This window comes from Vulpes vulpes, chromosome 8, assembly GCF_048418805.1.
Source record: "Vulpes vulpes isolate BD-2025 chromosome 8, VulVul3, whole genome shotgun sequence".
Taxonomy (NCBI): domain Eukaryota; kingdom Metazoa; phylum Chordata; class Mammalia; order Carnivora; family Canidae; genus Vulpes; species Vulpes vulpes.
Window position 1 is genome coordinate 60,024,609 of NC_132787.1, and position 23,301 is coordinate 60,047,909.

Sequence of the window (23,301 nt, forward strand, 5' to 3'; positions counted from 1 at the left end):
CAGTTCCCTGCAGGCAATGTGACAATGGCTCAGGGAAGTCAGAGAAGAAGGGAGTGGCAAGTGTCCATTAAATACAATTAGCAATCACACCACTGCCCAGGCCTACAGGGGTTCCAACACCCCCCAGGCTGTTGCCTCCATGTGGTGTTCTCCTCCCTACCTCCACTCCCAGCAGCCCAGATGCTCCTTTTAATCTGACTTACAGGAAGCAGGAATGCTGAGACAGCCAGTGAGGACTGCCCGGGGAACCCATGGACCACCAGGCCAGCTCGGAGTTCCTACATCCTTAGGTTCAGAAATGGCCACTTCCTTGCTGAGAAACCAGTGCAATCCTTGAGCACACACTGAACTTGGTGTTAGAAGACAGGGGACTCCATTCAGGTCTTGCCACAAAAATACTGTGTGGCTCTAGCAGGCTGCTTCATCTCTCTGAGCCTTAATGTCCTTCTCAGCAAAATGGAGATGTTAACACTTGTCCTGACTGCCTCATCTTGCTGATATGAGGATTGAATTAAAGAACTAAAACAAAACAAAACCAAATCATGGGAACAAAAACAGTCCCTTTAAACGATTGTTTTTAGGAGAACAAATAGGCTGGCTGTACACTTAGCAGCATGGCTGGGCCTTAAAAATATGGCCGGGCCTTAAAAACATGGCCCTGAATAGAAAATGCAAGAAACACAATGAGTTATATACCACAATACTGTTCACAGAAATTAAAAATACACATGTTCACAGGGGCACCTGGGAGGCTCAGTTGGTGAAGCGTCTGCCTTTAGCTCAGGTCATGATCTCAGAGCCCTGGGGTAGAGTCTCAAGGCAGGCTCCCTGCTCAGTGGGGAGCCTGTTTCTCCCTCTCCCTCTGCTTCCTGCTCTCGCTGCTTGTGCTCATTCTCTCTTTCCCTCAAATAAATTTTTAAATATTTTAAAAATGAAAATATACAAATACACATCCTCACAAAACAGTTATACATGTCTTTCAAAGATCCAACTTTAAACACACGAGAATAGCAATAACAAGAAGGAATGGGGACAAAAGGAAGGAACAGATGCCCAGAGTTCTGCATGGACCCGTGGTGACCGTGGGTGACATGAGCTAAGGGGTGGGCCGATCCTCCCACATGCACCTGAACATTGGGGGGAGTAAAAGTGCGTTGTTATGAAGCCACAGCTTTGTGAAGTAAGAGTATCGATAGCACTCTCTCCCATAACCCAATCTTCCATTTATTCATTCATTCTGTTATCATTCCTTAGGCATCCACAGTTGGCCAAACTGTACCAATTATTAGGATTACAGAGCTTTAAAAAAAAATAGGTCCAAGGGAGTGACAGTGCCTAATGGAGGTGAGGACAAGGGAGCCCAGAGCAGGGACCCCACCCCCACCCTCCACCCAGCACCAGTGTGGGCCAAGAGAGGCAGGTAGGAGGAGGGAGGCTGGCTAAGGGGCATCTGAGTCCTTCTAAGGATGGGGCTGTGTTAATCTGGTGAATAAAATGAAGAGGAGACAGCAGGTGCGGGGGAAACAGCAAGGTCAGTGGCATGGAGGGTTAAAGGAACGAGTTGCTGGCTCCGGACAGCTGAACAAGGTGGGGCCCCGGAGAGCCAAGGCCACGGGGGCAAGCAGGCTGGTCCCCCTCTGAAGGGCCTTGGAGACCCAGCTGGGGAGTTTGGATCGGGTCTCCATGCACGGGAGCTGATGTGGCTTCACACAGGAGAGCATCACACCCAGGTGTTCATTTTTGGTGACCACCCCAGACACATGCATAGACTGGGCCCCAGGAGGGAAGCCTGAAGGTGGGGATACCATTCGGGGGGCTGTGGGGACCCCAGGGGACAGGGCTAAGGCAGTGGCTGCGGTGATGGAGAGGAGAGATCAAGGTAGTGGGACAGGAAGAGGAAGAACTCAGGAGTAAGCTGACTGGTGTCTGTCTGGATGTGGGCATAGACGGGGGTTGAGAGAGAGTCAGGGAGGATGTCACAGCCTCCAATGGGAAAGCAAGGTAGCCATCAAGCCATTTTCCAGGACAGGATAACCAGGAGGATGGACAGGCTTGGGCAAGACAATGGAGCCCGCCGGGGGAGGATTGAGTTCAGCACATGCAGCAGGTGGTTGTACATGCAGGTGCTCAAGGAGGGAGAGGACCCTGGCTGGGATACAGGTGCATCTGGTCACACCTGCAATAGAAAGCCACTGGGGGAGCTGCGACACTAGGAAGGGGAGGGGGTGCAGGGGTGGGGTGGGGGGAAAGGCAGCCTAGACCGGACCATTCGTTTAGGGGGTGGAAGGAATTGGAAGGTGCAGAGGACAAAAGCAGGAGCCCAGAGAAGACAGGAGAAGTAAGCAAGTCCTGGAGATCAAGGAACAGGGGGGTTTGGAGCAGGAGGAGGCAGGAGGGTCGGCAGGTGATGCAACCAGGCCAAGTCACATCAAAACTGAACCAAGCCCAGCAACCCAAAGGCTGCTGGTGACTGACAACAGGAAGGAGGTCCACTCTGCGGCACATGGGGACACAGACACAATGTAGGTGCGCCAGTCATGGAAAAGGCTTCCCTTCTGGCTGGGAAGGTCAGGAAGGGGACAGAACTGTGGCTAGAGGAAATCTAGAAAGGCACTCCTCAAGGATGAGAACAGCTGGAGTGTGTACAGGAGGGAAGGATGCGGGTGAGAGGAAGAGACTGCAGATCTAGGAGGGAAAAGTTATGGGCCCTGGGGTAGGGATGGGAGGCAGGGCACAGCTGAAAGGGTTCACATGGATTGGAGACGGCCTCCCCCCACCCAGATGCAGCGGCTTTGCCAGTTCTCCCTACCGGTAAACCAAGGCTGGCATCTGTTACTGAGATTACTGCAAAGTTTGTTCCGTCTCATCCTTTCCTCATTTCCTTCCAATAAGGGCAAGAACTCAGAGGTGGCTGAGAAGCAGGAGGGAGGGCCAGGGGCCTGGGGCCAGGAGAAGTAGGAACCAGGACAAAGGACTCCAGCCCTTCACCGACATAAACACCTGCATGCCCCAGTCTTCATCGCGAGGCATCTGCTGACCTTGGGCAAGTTGAGATCCTTGCTAAGTTATGGGGACACCAGCCTGGCTTCTTTATGGTTCAAACCCATCCCCACTTACCCTGCCTCCCAACTCTGGAAGCAACTCTCAATTTTTTTGTTTTACCCCCGCTCCTTTGGCTTTGGTGTTCTTTCATTTCTGCCCCCGTGATTCCTGGCTCCCCATCAAGAGTTTTGTCTTGTATCCAATACACTCCAGCTTTTGTCTCTCGTGGGTAAAGGGATTTGAGGTGGTTAACAAAGATATATTGACGATAACAAGATATTTTTTAAAGGAGATCACAAATAAGCACAAAAAACAAAGTTAGAAAAAGTAGGATAAATCCAAGAGTGAGATGAAGAATGCCAAAAATACATTCCATCGGTTTTTGTACACTTGATTTTAAATAGCCATAGACTGCGTTCTGAGCTTCTTGGCAAATATATGTAAAGAGGAAACATGAAGTATGCAATTCGCTGTGCTTCTAAATAAAAACAAATGTATTAAAATACAGAAGAATTCAGAATAAAAGAAAAAAAATGGACTTCCAGCATGAGAATGAAAGAAAATCCCAGGGTATTAGCTATGCAGCAAGCCTGGAGAGTACCAGAACATTCCGGGAGCTGTCTCCAAACAGCCATCTCCATGGGAGGAAATGATGGAATACCTGATATGTTTGAAAGTATTGAAGAGTTTAGACAACTAGAGGTAGGTTCAGCATGCAATAATGATAAATTCACAGAAACTAAGCATAACGACAGGGCAATAATTATACCCAATATTTTTTTAAGCACAAGAAAGTAAGACTCATAACTCTGCTATGAATAGGATTTATGTGCTCTTACTAATGTAGTCATCAAACATCAATATAAATGTTGATCAAACTGATGCCATATAATATATTAAGAGGAGAAGAAAGTGTGAGAGATGATGTTTTTTATTTTAATCTGCTACATTTTGAGGTAATTTGTAGTTCTCGCTATAAAAATGAAAAGGTGGGAATAATTATCAATAAATAATGCCTAAAACAGAAAAATCAGGAATAGTGGGATAAGCTTGTTATTTAGAGATATGAAAGTGAGTAACCAAAAAAGGAGCTTATGTAAGTCAGGCCTAGAGGGTCTGAGGGTCTGCTTCCAAGAAGGCTCCCTCAGGCAGCTGGCCCATTGTTGCTGGCTGTAGGCAGGAGGCTTCCTTCCCTTCCTCATCACGGGGACCTCACCACAGGGCTTCCTGCATGTCCTTACAACATGGTAGCCAATGTTTCCCACAGCAGGCAGTATAGGAAGGAACATGGTGGAAGCCGCAATATCTTTTATGACTTAGGTTTGGAAGTCACACTCTACCCTTCCAGGTATATCCTCTTGGCTACCCAGGTCAGCCCTATTCACTGTGACCACACAAAACATGAGTCACCAGAAGGCAAGGATCACTGGAGGCTGCCACATGAGTGTTCACAAAATAGGAACTAGCTAATAAAGTGAACCTCACCCTTAACATGCTTCTAAGGACATCATTGTTACGCCAGTGGTGTAGCAGAGAAGCCTTGTTTCAAAAAGCTAGCCAACCAGAGACCAAGGTCACGTGTCCAGGCATTCAGCTCTCTGAAGATCTCTGAAGGTCTGATTTACCCACGGATAAGATTTAGGGATTCTAGAGGGATGGTGGGAATGCATGTCTTTTGCCTCCATTAATGCTAATTTTTGCCACTGAGCATCTGTTAAATGTTGAGCTGCAGGGAGCTCACTGTTATACCAGCTGACAAGTACACATAGTTCAGCTCTGCCCTGTTACCAATTGAGGGCAGATCCAGTTCTTTATTTAATAGGCTGAGCTGGAGATGGGTTGTCACCCACATGTGAAAGCTCAGGAGCCTGGCTGGGACACACACATGGCTGGAATGAGAGCATCTTGCATGGAATGCTTGTCCTACGTGCAGATGGCCTTGTCATTTAGGACATTCCAACTTTAGATCCATACCCCCTCCTCCTTGTCCTGAATACAGAATTCATTCTGTATTTTAAAGTTCTATCAACCTTCCAAAGAGCAGCTCAAAAGCTCCCTGTCCATCAAGCCTCCTTACTCCTTCCATACCTGCTCAGGGCTGCCTCAGTAGCCTCCATCCCTCCTCCAGACCAGTGTCCTACTTTCCAGGCCCTTTTGTGCTCCCCTAGCCAACCTTCCTGACCCACACCTCCTGACACAGGGACCTGACCAAGACTGCAGAGGAAAAGGGAATGCAGAGCGTGGTGAACAAGGTGCACGGAGCCCCACCGAACTCTGCCATCCTATTCAGATATAAGACTCAGCTCATTCAGGTACCACTCGTTCAGCGTGTACCTTCCCAGGCCTCAGGTCCCTTCACAAGAAGCTCTTGTCATTTTTGCTTCTGCAATGTGAGCCCTTAGAACACAATGATTCTGGGAGCACAGAGATGCCTACAAAGGATATCCATGGTATTTGGTGTTTGTTCAGGCATATTTTTCCCCCTGAGGAAAAGACTACAGTTTTCATCGGATTCTCAAGACCCAAAGAAGTTAAGAATCCTTGTCAGAGGACACAAATCAGGGCCTGCAGGCCAGATGTGGACCTCTGAGATTATTGGTTTGGACCGCACAGTGTTTGGGGGCTTTTGGCAACATTTAAAGGTCAGAGGATTTTACACAAAAATACTGATTTCTAGTTGTTGATGCTTTTTTTTTTTTTAAATTATTATTGGGAAATGAGGCAACCCTGAGCCCACATTCCCTGGGGGCAAGAACTGGCTAGAAGATCAGGACAGCAGCTGCCCTTCAGATGGGGTGTGGGCTCCTCGCAGTCTCCAACAGACTGGTTTCTTCTGGATGAGCCTGCCTTCTTGACGCTGGCTAGGCCCTCTGTGTCAGCTTCAAAAGCGGGTCGTGTGGCCCTCCCAGCGGCGTGTTCTCACGGGGTGCAAGGGTGCAGGCCCGGCTCTCCGCGCGCCTGTGGTCGACGCCCTCACCGGGCGCACTCCGGCGCACCCCCGGGCGGAGCTGAGGTCCTTACCTGCAGAGGGACCACCCGAGCCGCCCTCCCGCCTGGCCCCGCCCCCCAGTCCTGATTGGCGGAGGGGCTGCAGGGACCCTGGCCGGCCCCGCCCTCCCGCCCTCCCCGCCGGCCCCCGGCCACGCGTCTGGCTCTGGGTGCTCAGGCCTCCTGCGGCGGTTTGCTCCCGGTGTGACAGCTTTAGCAGGTAATAAGGCAAGGCTTTGTCCTCACTGGCGCACCTGGGGGGCTCAGCGGTTGGGCGTCTGCCTTGGGCTCAGGGCGTGACCCCGGAGTCTCGAGATGGAGTCCCACATCGGGATCCCTGCAGGGACCCTGCTTCTCTCTCTGCCTCTCTCTGTGTGTCTCTCCTGAATAAAAATAAATAAAAACAAAAACCACCTTGTCCTCCATCAGTCTACGCGCTGCCTTTTTTTCTCTTTGTAGTCGGGGATCCACATTGCCCTTCACTTACCAGCTGTGTGACCTTAGGCAAATCAGTTCATCTCTCTTCTGCCTCAGTTTCCTGTCTGTGGAAAGAGGATGATAAGACTAGTGTCACCCTCAGTGAGTTGTCATGAAGAAGACATGTGATAATCCAGTTTGTAACGTTTATCTGGCCTAATATCCAGAATATAATAACTCAATAACTGTAACCTATTATAATTTCCAATCTCAGTGTTGTAAAAGTTAAACCAAACTCACTGGGAAGAAACCTCCCAGTCTTCCCTCTTAGATATCTCTTTATTCTCACAGGATTAGGACGCTCTGAGCACTTCTGACAACAGATGGGGGGGCGGGGAGCATTCCCCAACCAAGCAATTCTTTGTGACACCAGTGGGGTGGCCTCCAATTTAACTCAGTTCTGATGCTATCTACCTGGGGATAGCATCCCATCCCGTAGGTTAAGGGCTCAGTCCCACAAGAGCGCCCGACCCCACTTCAGATGCCAGGTTGTCATCAGTGCTTCTGACAAATCAGCTACAAATCAGAGGCTTCTGTGACCGCCTCCTCCAGTTTAATTAAACCCCTCCCTGGGTTTAATTTAATTCAGGAAAGCAGTTACTGTTTACAGGTGTCATATAAAAGGATATGATAAGGATACAGATGGGCATTCACATGGAAGAGTTGCATAGGCAAGGTCTGGGAAGATGGCACAGGAGTGCCATCAGCCTTCTGTCCTCATGGAGTTGGGGTGCATTACCCTCTTGGTACATCAATGTGTTCACCAACCTGGAAGCTTTCTGACAGAAGCCCACGCTACTGGTATTTTATGAAGACTTCCTTACATAGACATGATCAATTATTAACTCCATAAATGGGGGTTGAAGCTGAAAACGCCAACCTTCTAATCATGACTTAGTCTTTCTGGGGACCACCCCCCCCATCCTGGAGCTACCCAAGAGGTTACCCAGAATTACCTCTTTAAGACAAAAGATGCATCTAGTGTTCTTATCATTTAGGAATTTATAAGGGTTCAGGAGCCCTGTATCAGGAACTGGGGTCAAAGCCCAGTATCCAGATTTTTCTATTATCTCACACAAACCAAAAACAAGGAAACCAATAACAAATAGAGAAACACTGGTTTTCTCTGGTTGGAGCGCTTCCCTTCCTCCCTCCTCTGGCCTCAGAAGTGGCTCCAGGAAACCCCCAGGAGTCCACCCCCAGGAGTCCACCAGACATAGTTTAAAACCACTGTCCTAGCCCACCACTGACCCAGTGCTGGAGCCAGACATGTCCTGAGAATCATCCTTGATCCTTCTCTGTCCCCTCACCCCATACCCAGTAATACCAGGTCCTCTGAGCAACTCCTAGTTTTCTCTCCACCTCTCCCTTTTCTCAACTCCATTGCTATTATCCTTAGATTCATGAGTTTTTTCTTTCATCCATAAGTTCCATAATTCACTCATTTAGCCAATATCTACTGATACTTACCATGTGCCGGGCACTGAGAAGATACTTCAGGGAGAGCGGTGAGCAATGTTGCTCTCAAGGAATTTCCTTGCCCTCAAAGAACTTCCATTCTACTGGAAGGAGACAGAAAATAGATAAGCAAAAGGTACAGTATGGTGGATGGAAAAGATAAATCAGAGGAGTGGAGGGTAGAAGGACTATTTCAAATAAAATGACTCACAAGGTTTCCTGGAAAAGAAAATTTTAAGCAAAGGCTTGAAAGAGGTAAGGGAGTGAACCATGTGAACATCTGGAGGAAAACCACTCCAGAGAAAAGAAAGAGAGGTGCAAAGGCCCTGAGGCCCGTGTGCCAGGCATGTTTAAGGAGCAGCTAGCAGGTCAATGTGGCTGGACCAGGAAAGCCCATGTGGGAGATGAGGTCACAGAAATAAGGGATCAACCTGTCAGGGCCTGGTTTGTGGGTCATTGTAATGGGTTGGTCTTAGTACTCTGAGTGCAGAGAGCAGCTTTAACTGAGACTCCCCCAAAGCCTCCTATGTGGCCTCCCTGACTCCAGCCTCCACCCTGCCTGCCCTACCCGTCAGCTTTCCACAACACATCATTCCCATTCTTTTTTTTTTTTTTTTTTTTTTTTTTACGATAGTCACAGAGAGAGAGAGAGAGAGAGAGAGAGAGAGAGAGGCAGAGACATAGGCAGAGGGAGAAGCAGGCTCCATGCACCGGGAGCCCGATGTGGGATTCAATCCTGGGTCTCCAGGATCGCGCCCTGAGCCAAAGGCAGATGCCAAACCGCTGCGCCACCCAGGGATCCCCATCATTCCCATTCTTAACACCTTCACCAGGTCTCCATTGTGGACAGAAAATGTCAGTTTCCTTGGTGAGGCTTTAAAAATTGGGTGATTTGAGCTTAGACCCTCCCATCTTTCTACAGTCATTATCCAAGGAGCACCCCCTGCCTGCAATAATACGGAACAGATTCTACTTCATCCCCTGTGTGGGCTGCTGCCTCTGACCCTCGATCCAGCTGCTCTCTCCAGATTTATTCTCTTTGCTTTCCACTCCTCTGGCTGCTCCAGCACTTCTCCGAGGACCTGGCAGGGGGAGGAGAGCACCCATGGTCCCCAGGAAGTACCATCTTGTGCTCATCTTCACTCCAGTGCTTTTCCCCACTGTCTTTTCACGGTCCACCCCTCCATCCCGCTACCCTGGAGAGGCTCTGGTGGTCGGATGTGTCCCTTTCATCTCTATATCTTCAGCATTTGGCCCAATTCCTCGCACACAGCAACAGCTCATTTCAATTTTAGCTTAACAACAAATGATCTCTTTCCTGTGCTCTTCAAACCCAACCCATTAAGCTAGAACTCATCTTTCCCCTGCTCTTAAGCACCTCCTTGGATTTGATCTTGTGAGGAGCAAAAAGCACTGTGCGGCCTTTATTAATTATGTGTGTACGTGTGTTATAACCCTTCATGGGTTACGAACTGGCCGGGGTCATGGGAATCAGCTTTTGTAACCACACTTCAGCCTCATCCCCACACCACCTAGAACAATATCGCTTGTGGGGAGATTTTAAGCAAATTAAGAGTGCGTGAGCTTCGCGATGGAACTTCTGGCCTCCTGGCCTGTGTGTTAAGCTTTTTTCCCCTTTTTTGGGAAATGGGGGTGGTGGTGATGGTGATGCCTATTTCAGAGCACTGTTGGAGGAGTTGAATGAGCCAGTTGGTTGGAGGGTTGTCATTGATTAAGGGCTTAACAGAGGCAGCGGTCAACATTAAAGTCACAGTGCTTTCTCACAGTTAGAGGTCCAGTCCCCTTGAAAGGGGAGAATTTCTCGTAGGATCACCGAAAACACACATGCTAAAACAGTGACTCAGAATAAATTTTATTTTTATAAGTGGAATAAAAACTTGTGTAAAGTTTATCATGTTGAGGAGTCAGTCAAACTGAAGCAATTCTTGGAGACTGTGCAGAAGCTAAGAGTGTCCACAGTCCCCGGTCTGAGGAGCGTTTGTTTACTAAGTTGATGTGGGGCGCAGCCAAAGGCTGAGGAAGGCAGAGGCCACTTTCATGGCCAACAGTGTGGTTTCCTGTCTGGGGACATTCTTTGTGGTGGTCTGCAGAGACAGGGCCTTTTGTTCTTCCCACGGTGGGGGGGGTGGGGGCCAGGGAGGGGGGCACCAGAAGGCCAGCGGTTTGCTGGTTTGCCCCCGGTGACTCCAGCCTAGTGTGGGTCCAGCCTGTGGGTGTGAGCAACCTCCCACCACAGTGTGGAGCCAGCAGGGCCTTGCACAAGACTGAGGGGAAATGGACTGTGGGCTGAGGCAGAAAGAAGTGCAGAGAAAACGATGTAAGTGAGGAATTTTACGTCTCCAGCAGATGGAAAAATAGCAGAGGCAAGAGAGGGTCTCCCCAGCAGAGAGAAACCACGGCAATTAAAGGGAAAGAAGGACTCCTGTGCCCCCTCCATTCCACCAGGGACCCCGCAGATTCTGAGGATCCTTGGGGTACACTGCACAGCTGCTCTCTAAATGCCATTTCAACCCCATGCTGCCCAGAGCACCCTCTTCACCTCCCCTCTCCCCTAGGAGGATTCTGTTTCTGAGAGCCACACTGGCCAGACTCAGAAGTGGAAACATCTGGAGATTTCCCAACTTGTATTTCAAAGAGATCTCCAGAGCTCCCTCCCCACCAGCAGCATGTGGCAGCCGCCCCCACCCCCACTCAGGCCTCAGCCCCAGTAGTAAACACACCAACCGCTCACCCAGTCCTCCCAAACACCTAAACAGAAGTCTACTTAGATCATGCTCAGGACAGCCACGGGCAGATGCGGTCTGTGAACACAAACGGAGATCCTCTGTGTTCCGGATGACGCTGCAGAGGGCACGGGCAACAGCCTCACTGAAGCTCTGTTTTTTCACTGAAGACCCTTTGTAGAGGCAATCAAGCTTGGAATGCTATTCTCCACCTCCTGAGAGACTTTTAAAGAGTACAGACATTCAGCCAAGCCTCCCACCCTAAAATGGTGCACACAATGCCCTTGTCTTACAGTAAGGCGCGGGGAGGAAGCAGCTCGGCGGAGCTTCCCTCCCTGGGGTTGTCAGACCCCTGGGGCAGTGCCTGTGGAAGCAGAAACGGCCGAGGAGCTCTAGTCTAGTGGCCCAACTAGCTCTGCTCTAAGTTATTGCAATGGGCTGCAATCAGAACCTAAAAAGAAACTCAGCTGCATGTTAAGTAACTGGAATTTAAATAAAAATTGGGTGGGGGGAGGAAAGGAAAAGAAAGAAAAAAAATGAGAGAAAAAAAACTCGACTGTTGACCCACAGAGCCTAAGAACCCACACAGGGCTCCCTCCCTTGTTCTATTATTTCTTCTACCCCTCACCGGGCCTCCTTTCCTCCTCCCCAGCCCATACACTGGAACCGTTTCCCAGAGAGAGTCTAGTGATGTGTGCCAAAGGCCTTACTAAGTCTGACTTCTAAGAATCTACCCCAGGAAAACAGTCTGTTTCATTTTGTCTTAAATCTATTAAGTGTTCTCTTTGAAGTCTTGTTTGTAATAAATACAAACGACCCAACAGAAGAGATTGAACACATTATGGTATTTCTGGACATTAGAACACCATAAAATCTTAGAAAAAAAAAGTATGGGGAAAAGTTCATGCTATGTGGAGCATTTTTTAAAAGCATCTTCCAAAACATTATTTCAGCATATCTCCAATGATCTAAAGAGAGAACAAAACCAAAAAAAGTATTCCCCCTGCAAAAGATATGGAAATGTTTGTGGTGGATATATGATTTTTTCCCCTTCTTTGCACCTTTTAAATTTTCTACAATTAACACACATAATTTCTTAGCATACAAAAACAATAAATTGTCCACCTTTCTAAAAGACAGCCACATACTTTACCCAATACTCACACTTACAAACTTCTTATTGCTTTGCCTCCTGAGAAAAGCCAGAGGTGGAAAGGGCAGATGAACATAGGGCAGGTCATTGATCAATGAAAGAATCATTGGCAGGGCCAGCTAAATAATTGGCAGGGCCAAGTGCAAAATGAAAGCAAGGAGCTTCTTCAAAAATTAAGGTTTTCGTGGGGCACCTGGGTGGCTCAGTCTACTAAGTGTCTGTCTTTGGCTCAGGTCGTGATCCTGAGGGATCAAGGTCCCATGTCAGGCTCCCTGCTCAGCAGGAACTCTGCTTTTCCCTCTCCCTCTACCCCCACCCATTCTCCCAACCTAGTGCTCTCTTGCACAACCTCTCAAATAAATAAGATCTTTAAAAAACAATTAAGATTTTCGAGAGACAGCAACAGCAGAGCATTACACCAAGTGTGGGGCCCTCCTAAAAGGAGAGCCCTGTGCCTCTGCAGAGGTCATACATCCAGGAAGCCAGCCCTGGTCATTGGCCTGGAGCAGGACACCTGATGCAGTAGGTCAGAGCTTACAGACCTGCACCATGTCTGGAGGAGTTGGCTGAACGTCCCACTACTCCCTCACCTGTTGCCCAACAGATTTTCATTCTTCTTGAGTCCACTTTCCCAGCAATCAACCTCTGGAACAGTGGCATACTTTATCATATGTATGCAAATCAGAAGCCAGCCAAGATTATTTAAACCCTAGATCATAACCTCCCTTTTTTTCTTTTCTCCCCTTAAGGTGACTGCTTATTTCTTCTATTTTAAGGATACTGGAAAGATGCCAACCCATTTTCTACCATTTTCTACCCTGAAATTAATGACAGTCCCTCCGAGAACAGTTTTTTGTTGTTGTTGTTGTTTTTTGGAAAAGCAATTTCTGCCTATTTTCTCTTCAGAATCATCAAGGACTCTGATTTGTAGAGTATTATAGTCTTTCCCTGGTCTAAGAGCCTTTTTTTTTTTTGCCAGTCCCTTCTTTTTGGGGAGCAGAGAGGACATTCGTTAACAAATCCACTACAGAGCATCATTCATTCCACATGTCTCACTCAGAGGGTTTTAGTATCAGGAGTTACAGTAAATCATCTGTGGGTTGTGATCACATGAACTCGCAAGGCAGCATCTTCGCTCATGACCAGGTGAGGGCAAGGATGCAGGAAGTGTGTTCATTCCCCTCGTCTGAGGGGGAGCAAACTCATTAACTAACCCTTGCATTAAATCATGTGCAAAGCAAACCTCTGCCTTTGCAGCCTATCACAGTGGCCACCTGCTGCAGAAATGCAAACAAATCAGACTCAAACCACAGCCAGACACCTGCCTGAGCCAGAGCTTGTGAAAAATGGATGCGGGGTTGCTTAGGCAGAAATGCACTCACTAAATTTTTTCTTCTTCTACCTACCTTCTCCAGGAGACTTCACCAGAGGCCAAGTCAGGGGGGGGGAAGGGCTGGGCCCAGTTTTCATTTGTTAAAATGTACCATGTGAGGTTTGCCCTGTGGCCAGCCAACCCCAGTTCTTTGAACCTCTTCTCTCTTGACTGTTCCTTTTTTTTAACTTGCTGGAAAATGGAACAAAGTTTGAATGTTGGAAAATACTGTAAGGGGCATCTAGTTCCAACTTTTGAATACCTGAATCCTCTGTAAAGCACCACCCAACATTCATCCAGCCTTTGCTTGCACACCTTCAGGAACAGGGAGCTCAGTATCACCAAAGACAACACAAAACATTCTGGCACAGGGCTGACTACTCTTCCTTTTGTTATGTAGAACTCCCTCTTTCTGTGCAACTAACTTGTACTGAGAGCTTGTTTCTACACTTTGGGGCCAGATTAAACAAGTATTATCCCTTTTCCTTTTGGTGATCTTTCAGACGTTTAAAGGCAGGGCCCTTAGTTCCCATAGGTCTTCTCAGTGGGTGTCAGCTATTCCATTGCCCAGGGAACTTAGCCCGTGATGACCGGCTGGAGGCTTAGTTTTCTTACTTGTAAAGTGGAGATAATAATATCTAGTTTTCAGGATTAAAACGAATGCTTGCTGGGATGCCTGTGTGGTGCAGTCGGCTAAGCATCTAATTCTTGATTTTGGCTCAGGCTCTGATCTCAGGGCAGTGAGACTGAACCCTGCTTTGGGCTCCATGTTTAGCATGGAGTCTGCTTGGGATTCTCTCTTTCCCTTTCCCTCTGCCCCTCCTGCTCTCTCTCTCTCTCTCTCTCTCTCTCTTTCTCTCTCTCTCTCTGAAATAAGTAAATAAATCTTTAAAAAATAATCAAAATCAAAAATAATCAAAATCAAAAGAATGCATACAAACATGTCCCAGGGGCCCTGCCCACAGAAGTCCCTAATAAGTAACAGCAGCTCTAACTCTCCTCCTCCCCAGGATGGAAAAGAACATTGCTTCTCCAGCCTAACCATAGCTGAGCGACGCAGGATTGTTTCCCTCCTTCACACTAATGCTGGGCTTCCACTTACTCAGTCTCGGAAGGATCATCTTTTGGAGCAGCCACACTTCATAGTATCTACTTACATAAACCTGATATCAACCCAAATCCTTTAAGTCTTTTTGCTCTAAACCTATGGTGCTGTTAGAGGCAATTTATATTCTCAAAGAGCTAACCCAGTGGCTATTTTCTGGCCGTGCCTGTGCAGAAGCACCTCCCCACCTTTGCTCGCGCTAGCTCTTCATCCCAGAACACATTCTATCTAGGTCAGGATCTTCCTCTGGGGCCTCCCTCAAGATATCACCCTTTTACAAAATCTCTTCAAATCTCCCTAGTTGGACTATGACCTCATCCTCCTTGGAGATCTTAGGAAGGACCCTCTCTTAAGGCACTACTCTTCAGCCATTCAGGAAGTCTTAGGGAACAGAGGGAAATGTGTGCCTATTTGTCATCCTATCTGCAACACTTCCCAGTTCCCCCATCCCACCTGAATTGTCAGCTCCTGAGGCACCAAATTCTTTTTTTTTTTTTAAGATTTTATTTATTTATTCATGAATTCATGATAGTCACAAAGAGAGAGAGAGACAGAGACAGAGACACAGGCAGAAGCAGGCTCCATGCACCGGGAGCCCGATGTGGGATTCGATCCCGGGTCTCCAGGATTGCACCCTGGGCCAAAGCAGGCGCCAAACCGCTGCGCCACCCAGGGATCTCCCTGAGGCACCAAATTCATCACCGTGTCCTTCTTAACCACCAGCATGAAGCTTGGCTCATAAATATTTGTTAGTGGGATTGGCTATTTTGAGGGTGAAGTGAGACCACCACGTTCATGCCATGCCTGGCAGTGCACAGGGCTCAGTAAACAGTGGCCCAGCCCAGAGGTAAGTGCCCCGCGGACGCTGCCGTCCAAGGCAATGTGAATTCGAGGCTGCACACAGTGAATCTTGTGTGCTCCAGGGTACACGAGGCTGGCAACGAAGTCCCTGTTACCAGGAGATGCACAGAAAAAACTGTGTGCAAAACAAAAGATCGCTGCTAGGCTCCGGCCCTCTGGCTACTGACCTTTGGCACACTTCTACATTCAGGAGAGAAGCAGGTGCTTCTGGAGAGCTTACACCTGTGAAAAAACCTGTGTGGGAGGCACTTGCCTCTCAAGCTCATGGAGAACAGCCTTGGGAGGGAAGACAGCTCCAGGACAGTAAAGACTTTCCTTTCTCTCTCTGCGTCTTCCTGCCTTTTCATCTTTCTATTTTCTGCAAACACCCCTCAAGCTGGAGCACGAGGACATTCCTTGGGCACCTGGGGGCTCAGTGGTTGAGCATCTGCCTTTGGCTCAGGACAGGCCTGTGTCCGTCTTATTCAATATTGTGAATAAACATGTAGCACATAGTAAATACTTCATCAATATTCATTACATTGTTAATGAATCAATCGTCAGTCCCGGCTGGCTTTGACATTGAAGTGTTCCCATGGACACTGCCTCTCACTGGGGCTCTGTTCAGACTTCAGCATCTCTCAGTGGCCTTCCTGCCTTGGACATGTGTCCAGCCCCAATTTCCTTCCTGCTCCACGACCTTGGCTTTGGGCCTCACTCTGTTCTCCCGTGTTTGCGGATCCATGCAGCCCGCTGATGACCACTTACAGTGGATCGATCCCACACAGGGTCCAGGTGAGAGAGATTTCAGAGCCCCTTTTTGAGTCTGGGATATCTACAACCTCCTTTTGCTCCCAGTGATCGACTCCCTTAATTACGACTTCTCATCTGTCCAGCTTCCCTTCGCTCCTTCTTGCCAGCTGGTCCTGTTCCTTGGCTCCCCAAAACCCAGCGCAGACACGAGACGTCTATGCTAATTTTGAAGCAGATACTGTGAGCACCTGGCACTTGTGTGCGTGGTGATGGACAAAGCCCTTTCACATACATGCTCTCCTTTAGTCATCACACTACTCCTGGGAGGGAGGTATTCCATTGCCCACAACGCAAGCCTCAGTGTCTGCTCTGTGCTCTTCCACGGCACTGCCCACAGCGAGGAGGAGCCAGCTGGTACTTTCCAGATGTGAACCAGCACCAGTGTTGAGCTGCTTGACTCGCCCTCCTTAAAAACCCACAGAACATAAATCCCAATTTATGGCTGATAACCTATCTTCAGTTTACAGGCTTTCCACTGAATACTGAAGTCTGATAGAAATGAGATTACTCCTATCTCAACTTAAAATGTGATATATCTAACATTTCTCCTGTGTCCCCCTTTACCTACTGAATTATTATTATTATGCCACTATTCCTAGTTTACACATTGACTAGCTTATGACAGTAAAAGTTATTTGTCCTCAGTCTGGACTAAGGAGGGCTGGCATGCACAGAGAGGAGAAGAGAAGGGAATTTACCAGGTCATAATCAGAAATGAGAGGAGAAATCCACATCTCTGTGTGTCTCCCTCCCCTGCGCTGGGAGGAAAAAGTATTTAAGAATTCAGGTTGAAAAAAAAAAAAAAAAGAATCCAGGTCATTGGGCAGTGATGAATCCAGGGGGGCAGAAACCGGTGCATTCCTTAGCTACTACAGCCACTGTCATGCTCCCGCTTCACTGAATAATCATGCCATGTGTAGAAAGGGCACAGCGAGTTAGAAAATGCTTGTATGACGTGAGGAGGTGAGACCAGACGACTTCAGGCCACTTCCAGCTTCAAAGAGGCCCTGCTTCTGGTCTGTGGAAGATTCCATCACACTGTGTGACTCTCATAATGGTGACCTGTGCATGTGTCAACTTTCTTTCAAGGCCCTGCGCTCTTGCTCTGTCCTAGCCTAGAGGGGTCAGCCAATTAGAAAGTGACACAGATTCCTCCCAATTAGAAAGTAGACCCAGTGGCACAGGGAGAGCTGGCAGGCAGGAGGAAGAGAGATAAGAGAGGAAACATTAAGTGGAAAAGCATAGTAGCCACATTCTATTCAGCCCAATGGTTTTGAAGGCATTGTGGCATAGCAGCACAGTGTAGGAATTGATGTTGACGATAACTCTGAGTCATTAAGAGGGATTCAATCATAGGTATGTCACTGTGAGCTAGCCACTCAACTCATTTACAGAATATTTATTGGATACCCAGTATGCACCTGACTCTGGATCCAGGGATAGAAAGATGGAAAAGGTCCTCACCTTCAAAAGGCTCTCTCGACTTCAGCTTCTTTAGCTGTAAAATGAGGGTGCCAAACTCAGAGATTCCTAAGATTCTCTTCTGGGGGTACTAAAAGTTTTGTGCATTAGGGCTTGAAACTTAACAACCCTATAAGATGGTAATCTGGGTGCCATAATCATGTTCTGCAAATGAATAAACAGGCTCAGAGGGGTCAGTGTCCGGCTCAAGGTCACCTAGTCAATGCAGAGCAGAGTCGATACTCGGCCACATGGACCAATGACACCGACTAGAAGGGTCTTCCTCTCCCCCTATCCTGTGCTGTCTCTGCACTGTCTTCCTTCCTCCAGAAGGGCAAGCAGAATAGATGGAGAACAGCCCATGTGCCTGACAACTGCATGGATTCACCAGTCTGGAATACAGCATTCAACAGCTACAAAACAAAAATCACCTGCAATTGGACAGTAATAAATATCTGCAAGACCAAGTGCAACCAAAATGATGTTGAAAGATCTGTCAAGATCAACAGCAAAGGTGAGTCCAAAAAGTCAATAGTGATGTCTACCAGTGACACGGGATGAACAGCTAAAACATCTTTAAGAGAAAATACGGTAGAAGGAAAAAGGCAGCTTGGGAGTACTATGTTAAAAAAAAAAAAAAAAAAAAGGAAAGATGACCAAAAGCCAAAACCCAAACACATGCATCACTGCTGGTAGAGGTGGCTCAGGCACAGAGAAAAAGAGGTGCCTTCACACATCCTATTTTCTTCTCTGATGGCAGGTGCAGGCTATCTGTCAACCCCTCAGTTACTGATAATGCAAAGATCTATGGTGGGCAACAGGCGGCGTGTCTTCTTATAGACAATGTACCGATGACAAGAGAAGGCAGCCAAAGAGCCACCAGATTGAGACAAATGGCTTATAACACCAGAGATAGCCACCAGCATACTCCCCATGATAAGACAGCAAGAATCGGCCCTGGGAATGAGCATTTACTGAGCACCTTTATTATTCTGGATGCTGTGCTAGCTGTTCTGTGTACACTGGCTACATCCATGCCTCCCAAGCTCTGGGGTAGGTAATATTCTCTGAAGCGCAGAGAACTGAGGCACTTGGGCTTATGTGGCCAGGGAGTGCCAGAGCAAGGGATTGAACTCAACCTGAGGTCACACAGCCTTTCCACTCTTCAGTCGAGACCTAGGTTCTGCCCCAGTACTTATTAGCTATGTGACTTTAGACAATAAGGCCTGTGTCAATCTCTGTACCCCTCAGGCTCCTGAGACCTGCTTATTGCATGGAACTGTTGTAGAGAAAATGTGAGAGCACATTACCCTCTGAAAAGACTTCTGCAGTCATGATAACATGACTAACAATACGAATGACATTTCCCGAGCACCTGCTGTGTGCCAGGCACAGGGCTTACTGTTTTGCAGGAATCACACCATTCAGGTCTCACAGTAATCTGTGAAGTGGGTACACTTAGTGCCCACATTCTCTGAGCGAAGAAATGGGTGAAGTAAGCCACCAGCAGCAGGGGGGCAGGGCTAGGGTGGGAGCAGCTTGACCTGCTCCAGAACCCTCGCCAGGAACTGGGTGCTGAACAAGAAAGGTCTTCCCTCTGCCTTCATCCCCTGTGGTCACAGGGGAGAGATGTGCTGGTTTGCAACTTTCCCTTTAGATCTTAGAGGTGGAGATTGTCACTGTGGGAAGGCCAGTATGTTCCACAGTTGAAGGAGACTGCTTTCTGTGCTTATCTGTAGCTTGTCCTTGTCCAATCACATTGAAAAATGCCTCGAGAATGTTTACCGCTTGCTGGCGATGTGCCCCTCCTGAGTTAGGTCCTGAGTTAGAAAATAGATATGCCCAGAGTTCCAAGGGTTCACCGCCTAACAGGGGAATCAGAAGACAAGGGTTTACAGGTCCCACCTGTGACCCAGGCTCTGTGTTAAGCCCTGGGGACCCAAAGATGAACAAGATACAGTACACGGTGATGTGGGCCGCAACTGGGATGTGCCCAGGATAAACTGGGGCCCAGGGTAAAGGCACCTGACTCTGTTGGGTGGGTGTAGACATGGACAGAAGAGCCTCCCAGAGGAGGTGGGGTTTCAGAGCCCCATACTGATTGTCCACACTGCTCATGAATTTCCATGGGTCAGCTCTCATCTTCATGGCAACAATCCTGTTGGGCAGGTACTATTATTTATAGATAAGGTAGTGAGTGACTTGCTTAAGGTATCACAGTGGGAAATGGCAGACCAAACTCTGATCCCAGGTGCTCTGATTCCCAGCTTGCCAGGCTCTAGAGTTTGTGCTCTTTCTAATATGAAGTGTTGCCACAGAGAACACAGGCTCTGCTGGAGAAAGCAGCAGGACACTGAGAATGCACAGAGCAGGAGAGGGGATCTCCCCACCACCACCCCGCCGCCTCCAACAGTCCGGAAGGCTACACAGGAGGCGGTATGACAGGCCTACACAGGTCCTCTCATTATCCTGGTGTGGGTCATGGCAGGGAGGAACATCCTAGAGGGTCAAGGTCCCCTGCCCAGCTGTCCAGGGGACAGGGTCAATATTTTTGGTGGAGAGGTAAGCTGAAGATGAGGAGTTGTCTATAGGTTGTAAGAAATTGAAACCCATACTAGAGAAAAAAAAAAAAAGAAAAGCAAACAAAAAAGGGAGTACTTGTTTTAAGGAATCAGGCATTTTGCAGAACCCAGACTAGAAGAGCATGGTGAGCACAGGGAGGGGGTGAGGGAGGATACACACTCAGTGGCCCTAGGCCCTCTTGCTGGGCCTCTGCCTCTGTCCACGAGCCTCATCTTTTCTCCTCTGCAGGCCAGCTCCTGCTGCCTCTGGGTAGCAGGGCAAATGATTCTTCCAAACACTTTTCTCAACTCCAACATCTCTGATCTGTGATTCTAAATCCCCAGGAGAGGGAATGTGATTTGTTTCTCTTGCACCACAAGGCCAGGCCGCCAGCCAAGGCCAGGGGATGTGGGGGTCCTTTCTCAGAGAAGGTGGAGTTTGGGCTGTGGGCCAGGCCCCCGGGGAGTCATGCCGGAGAGGTGTCCAACTCTAGGGACGGTCAGAACCCAGGTTCTGGAGAGACAGTGCTGAAAGGTCTGCCCTTTAAAGTAATACATTGACTTCCACATTTATCATTCTTCTGTGGTGTTATTAAATCCATAAATAAAGATTTAATCTTTTAAGCTCTGCATTGTGAGAGCAGAAGTTAAAGAGCAGACACAGGAGAGCTTATCGGCCCTGACGGTGGCGGGGGTAGCAAAGGAGGGGTGACCAGGCTGCTGGGGCTGCGGAGCCAGGAGAGGCTGCAACTGCTGATAGGGGCTGGGGGTGGGAGAGACCCCTGCCGTCTGGCAGCAAAGCTCCTGCACTGGAGCCTGCACTGCCTGCTGAGGCAGCAGACAGGCTGGAAAGCAGGTCCTAAAGAGAACCTCCCTGGACACAGGGAGAAAAACCCAGAGTCTCAACAGCTCTCCAGGTGAGCACGTTTTAATCTAAACAGAGAACTGGGAGCAGTTAGGGGAGGACCCTAGGAGCCTCAGGGAAGGAAGGGGTTCCTGCAGGAGGAGAGAACGGAGCCTCCAGGAGGAGGCAGAGGAGGAGGAGGGGTGGGGGGTGGGGGGTGGGAAGGGCTCTGCTTCCTGCTTAGCCTGAGCCGGGCCCAGAGGAAGCTCTGACAGCTGAATCAACAACTTCATCCTTACACCCCTGCCCTTCCCTCCCACCATGTAGGGCTCAGACAACATTGGCTCAGGCTCTTTGATGAAAATGGTAAGGCCAACACTTTGGTTCCTCTGGTGGGGAGACACAAAGACCAGCACGAGGGTGGAGAAGATGCTGAGAACAAAGCAATGAAGTGGAAAGCCAAGGAGTTAGGTCAGGAGGCTCTGCAGGCCAAAGCAGGGGGAAGGAGAGCCCTCTTCATCGGGCCTTGTGATGGAGGGCAACATCTGGACCAGGAAGCTGGCAGACAGTGATGCCCAGCAGCCTGCATGGCTTACCTTTGTAGGAAGGGCCAGGTGTTAGGGGCAGACTTGGAGCTTCTCTTTGGGCTTTTAGCCCCTTTCCTCCTCACTGGGGCCTGTGCTTCCCACTGCCTTTTGTTCAATCCAAAGCAGAAGTCACCACCTGTCTCTGCCAAGTAACGGGCCATGGAGGGTCTGAGAAGGGGCGGTGAGGCTGGTTTCTGATGATAGGCTTCAGCTGCCGAGGCTCTCTCCTTGAGCAGCAGATAATTTAGTTTAATGAATTTGGACAGTTCACTGGATCTGCCCACACAGTTCCACTCACCTTCCAAAACGCTTCCAAAATAGCCCAAGCTATTGAATGGGAGCCAAAGAAGAAGAAGAAAAAGCAAAGAGTAATAAATGACAAGGCCCCAGAGATTTCTGCCCTTTCAGAAAAGTCTGAGTGAACTTTTCCAAAGAAAATTGAAGCAAGAAAAAAAAAAAAAAAAAAAAGGCTGTTTTTGTCCTTCTCATTGAGAATTCAGGCAAAGAAAGATGCTACAAAGACGGACACCCACATGGAGGCAGAGGACCCTGTTTCTACACTGCGCTCCTCACACGGATGCCGTATCTACGGTCTCAGAGCTGTTCCCTTGTCAGGGTCATCCCGAAACCGTTCCTGATGTTGCACACCACATCAGGATACCTCCACCGACGCGGCCCCGGCCTGTGGCAGCTCACAATGACGCTGTGAGAGTGTCACACTCGCAAGGAGGCCATCCTCCCGGGCGCACTGGGCCAGGGTGCCCTGCCGCCCCTCCCCTAGGCCAGGAGCCCTCTCTCCAGGCCTCCAGCGAGAGCTCCCTCCCTCCTCCGCAGCCCTCCGGTGCACCGCCCGCTGGAGCCAGATGTTCCGTGGGCAGCCCCCTCCGTGGGTGACAGGCCGTGATTACTGTTGCCAGCCCCACATTAGGAGAGCGCTGAATGGAGCGAGCCCCCACCCGCCCGGCTGCCTACAATAGCGCCTTTGTGAGGTGCTTCGCCGGTTGCTTTTCCCTGCCTCGCCAACCTACGTCAGGGCAGCTCTTGCCTGGGCAGAGAAGAGAAGACGACAGGAGGATCACAGCGCCCAGGCTGGGCCGCCCCATCCTAGGGAGGCGGGATGTCCTTTAGGGAAAAGATGTGTTCCTTCTCCTCCCCGCCCTGAGAGCTCCCTGGGCCTGCTGAGGTCCACGGCCCCGCCCCCGCCACCGCCTTGTTCCCGACCGCCGAGTGGGGGCGGAGGCTGGGATGGGGCCTGGCCCAGAGCTCAGCACGGTCCCAGACGCAGGAGTCCAAAAGCCGGGCTTCTCCGCTTCCCTCTGTCCTTCCCCCAGACGGCCTTCTGGAATTCCAAGCCAGAGGCCAGGGCAGAAAAGGGTTAAGTCTCCAGGCCTCCCAGGCCGGGGAGGGCGGGCGGGGGTGCGCGGGGTTGACCAGAGGGACGTGTGGGGAAACTGGGAAAGCTCACATCTGGGGCGCGCTCCTTGCCCCTCCTCCCTGCCCAAACCGCAGACGCCGTGGCAGCAGGAAAATCGGAGCGGTTCGCAGGAGCTCGGTTGTGTAACCGCGCCCCCAACCACCCCCAACCCGCCCCCGGGGATTGCCCCAGGCTGGAGAGGGGCGTGGGGGCGGGGCGGGGCAGACTGAGGCTGCAAGCTCTCCCCAGGCGCGTTCAGGGCTCGCGGCCTCACACTGCTTTCCAGGGCCACTAGTACCATTTTGCCGGTTCGTAAACCTCCGAGGACCGGAATTGGGAGCCGCGCCCCTGGGCCGCAGTCTGGCGGCTGGGGTCCTGGTGCCAAGGGTGGCCCGGGGGGGGGGCAGCCCTCCGCCCGGCCTCCCCAGGCGCCTCGCGGTGA

General features: G+C 49.6%; 1 long non-coding RNA gene across 2 annotated transcripts; it reads right to left on the reverse strand.

Moving 5' to 3' along the window:
• Positions 1-951: 951 nt before the first annotated feature.
• LOC140599979 (uncharacterized) lies at positions 952-22,764 on the reverse strand. Of its 2 annotated transcripts, none has more exons than XR_012003075.1 (4): positions 21,455-22,764; positions 7,978-8,066; positions 6,518-6,572; positions 952-6,413 (listed from the first exon to the last, which is right to left on the reverse strand). It is a non-coding gene; the product is annotated as an uncharacterized lncRNA (long non-coding RNA). The 2 variants fall into 2 exon arrangements; XR_012003074.1 differs by having other exon boundaries at positions 7,978-8,069.
• Between the last annotated feature and the right edge of the window lie 537 nt (positions 22,765-23,301).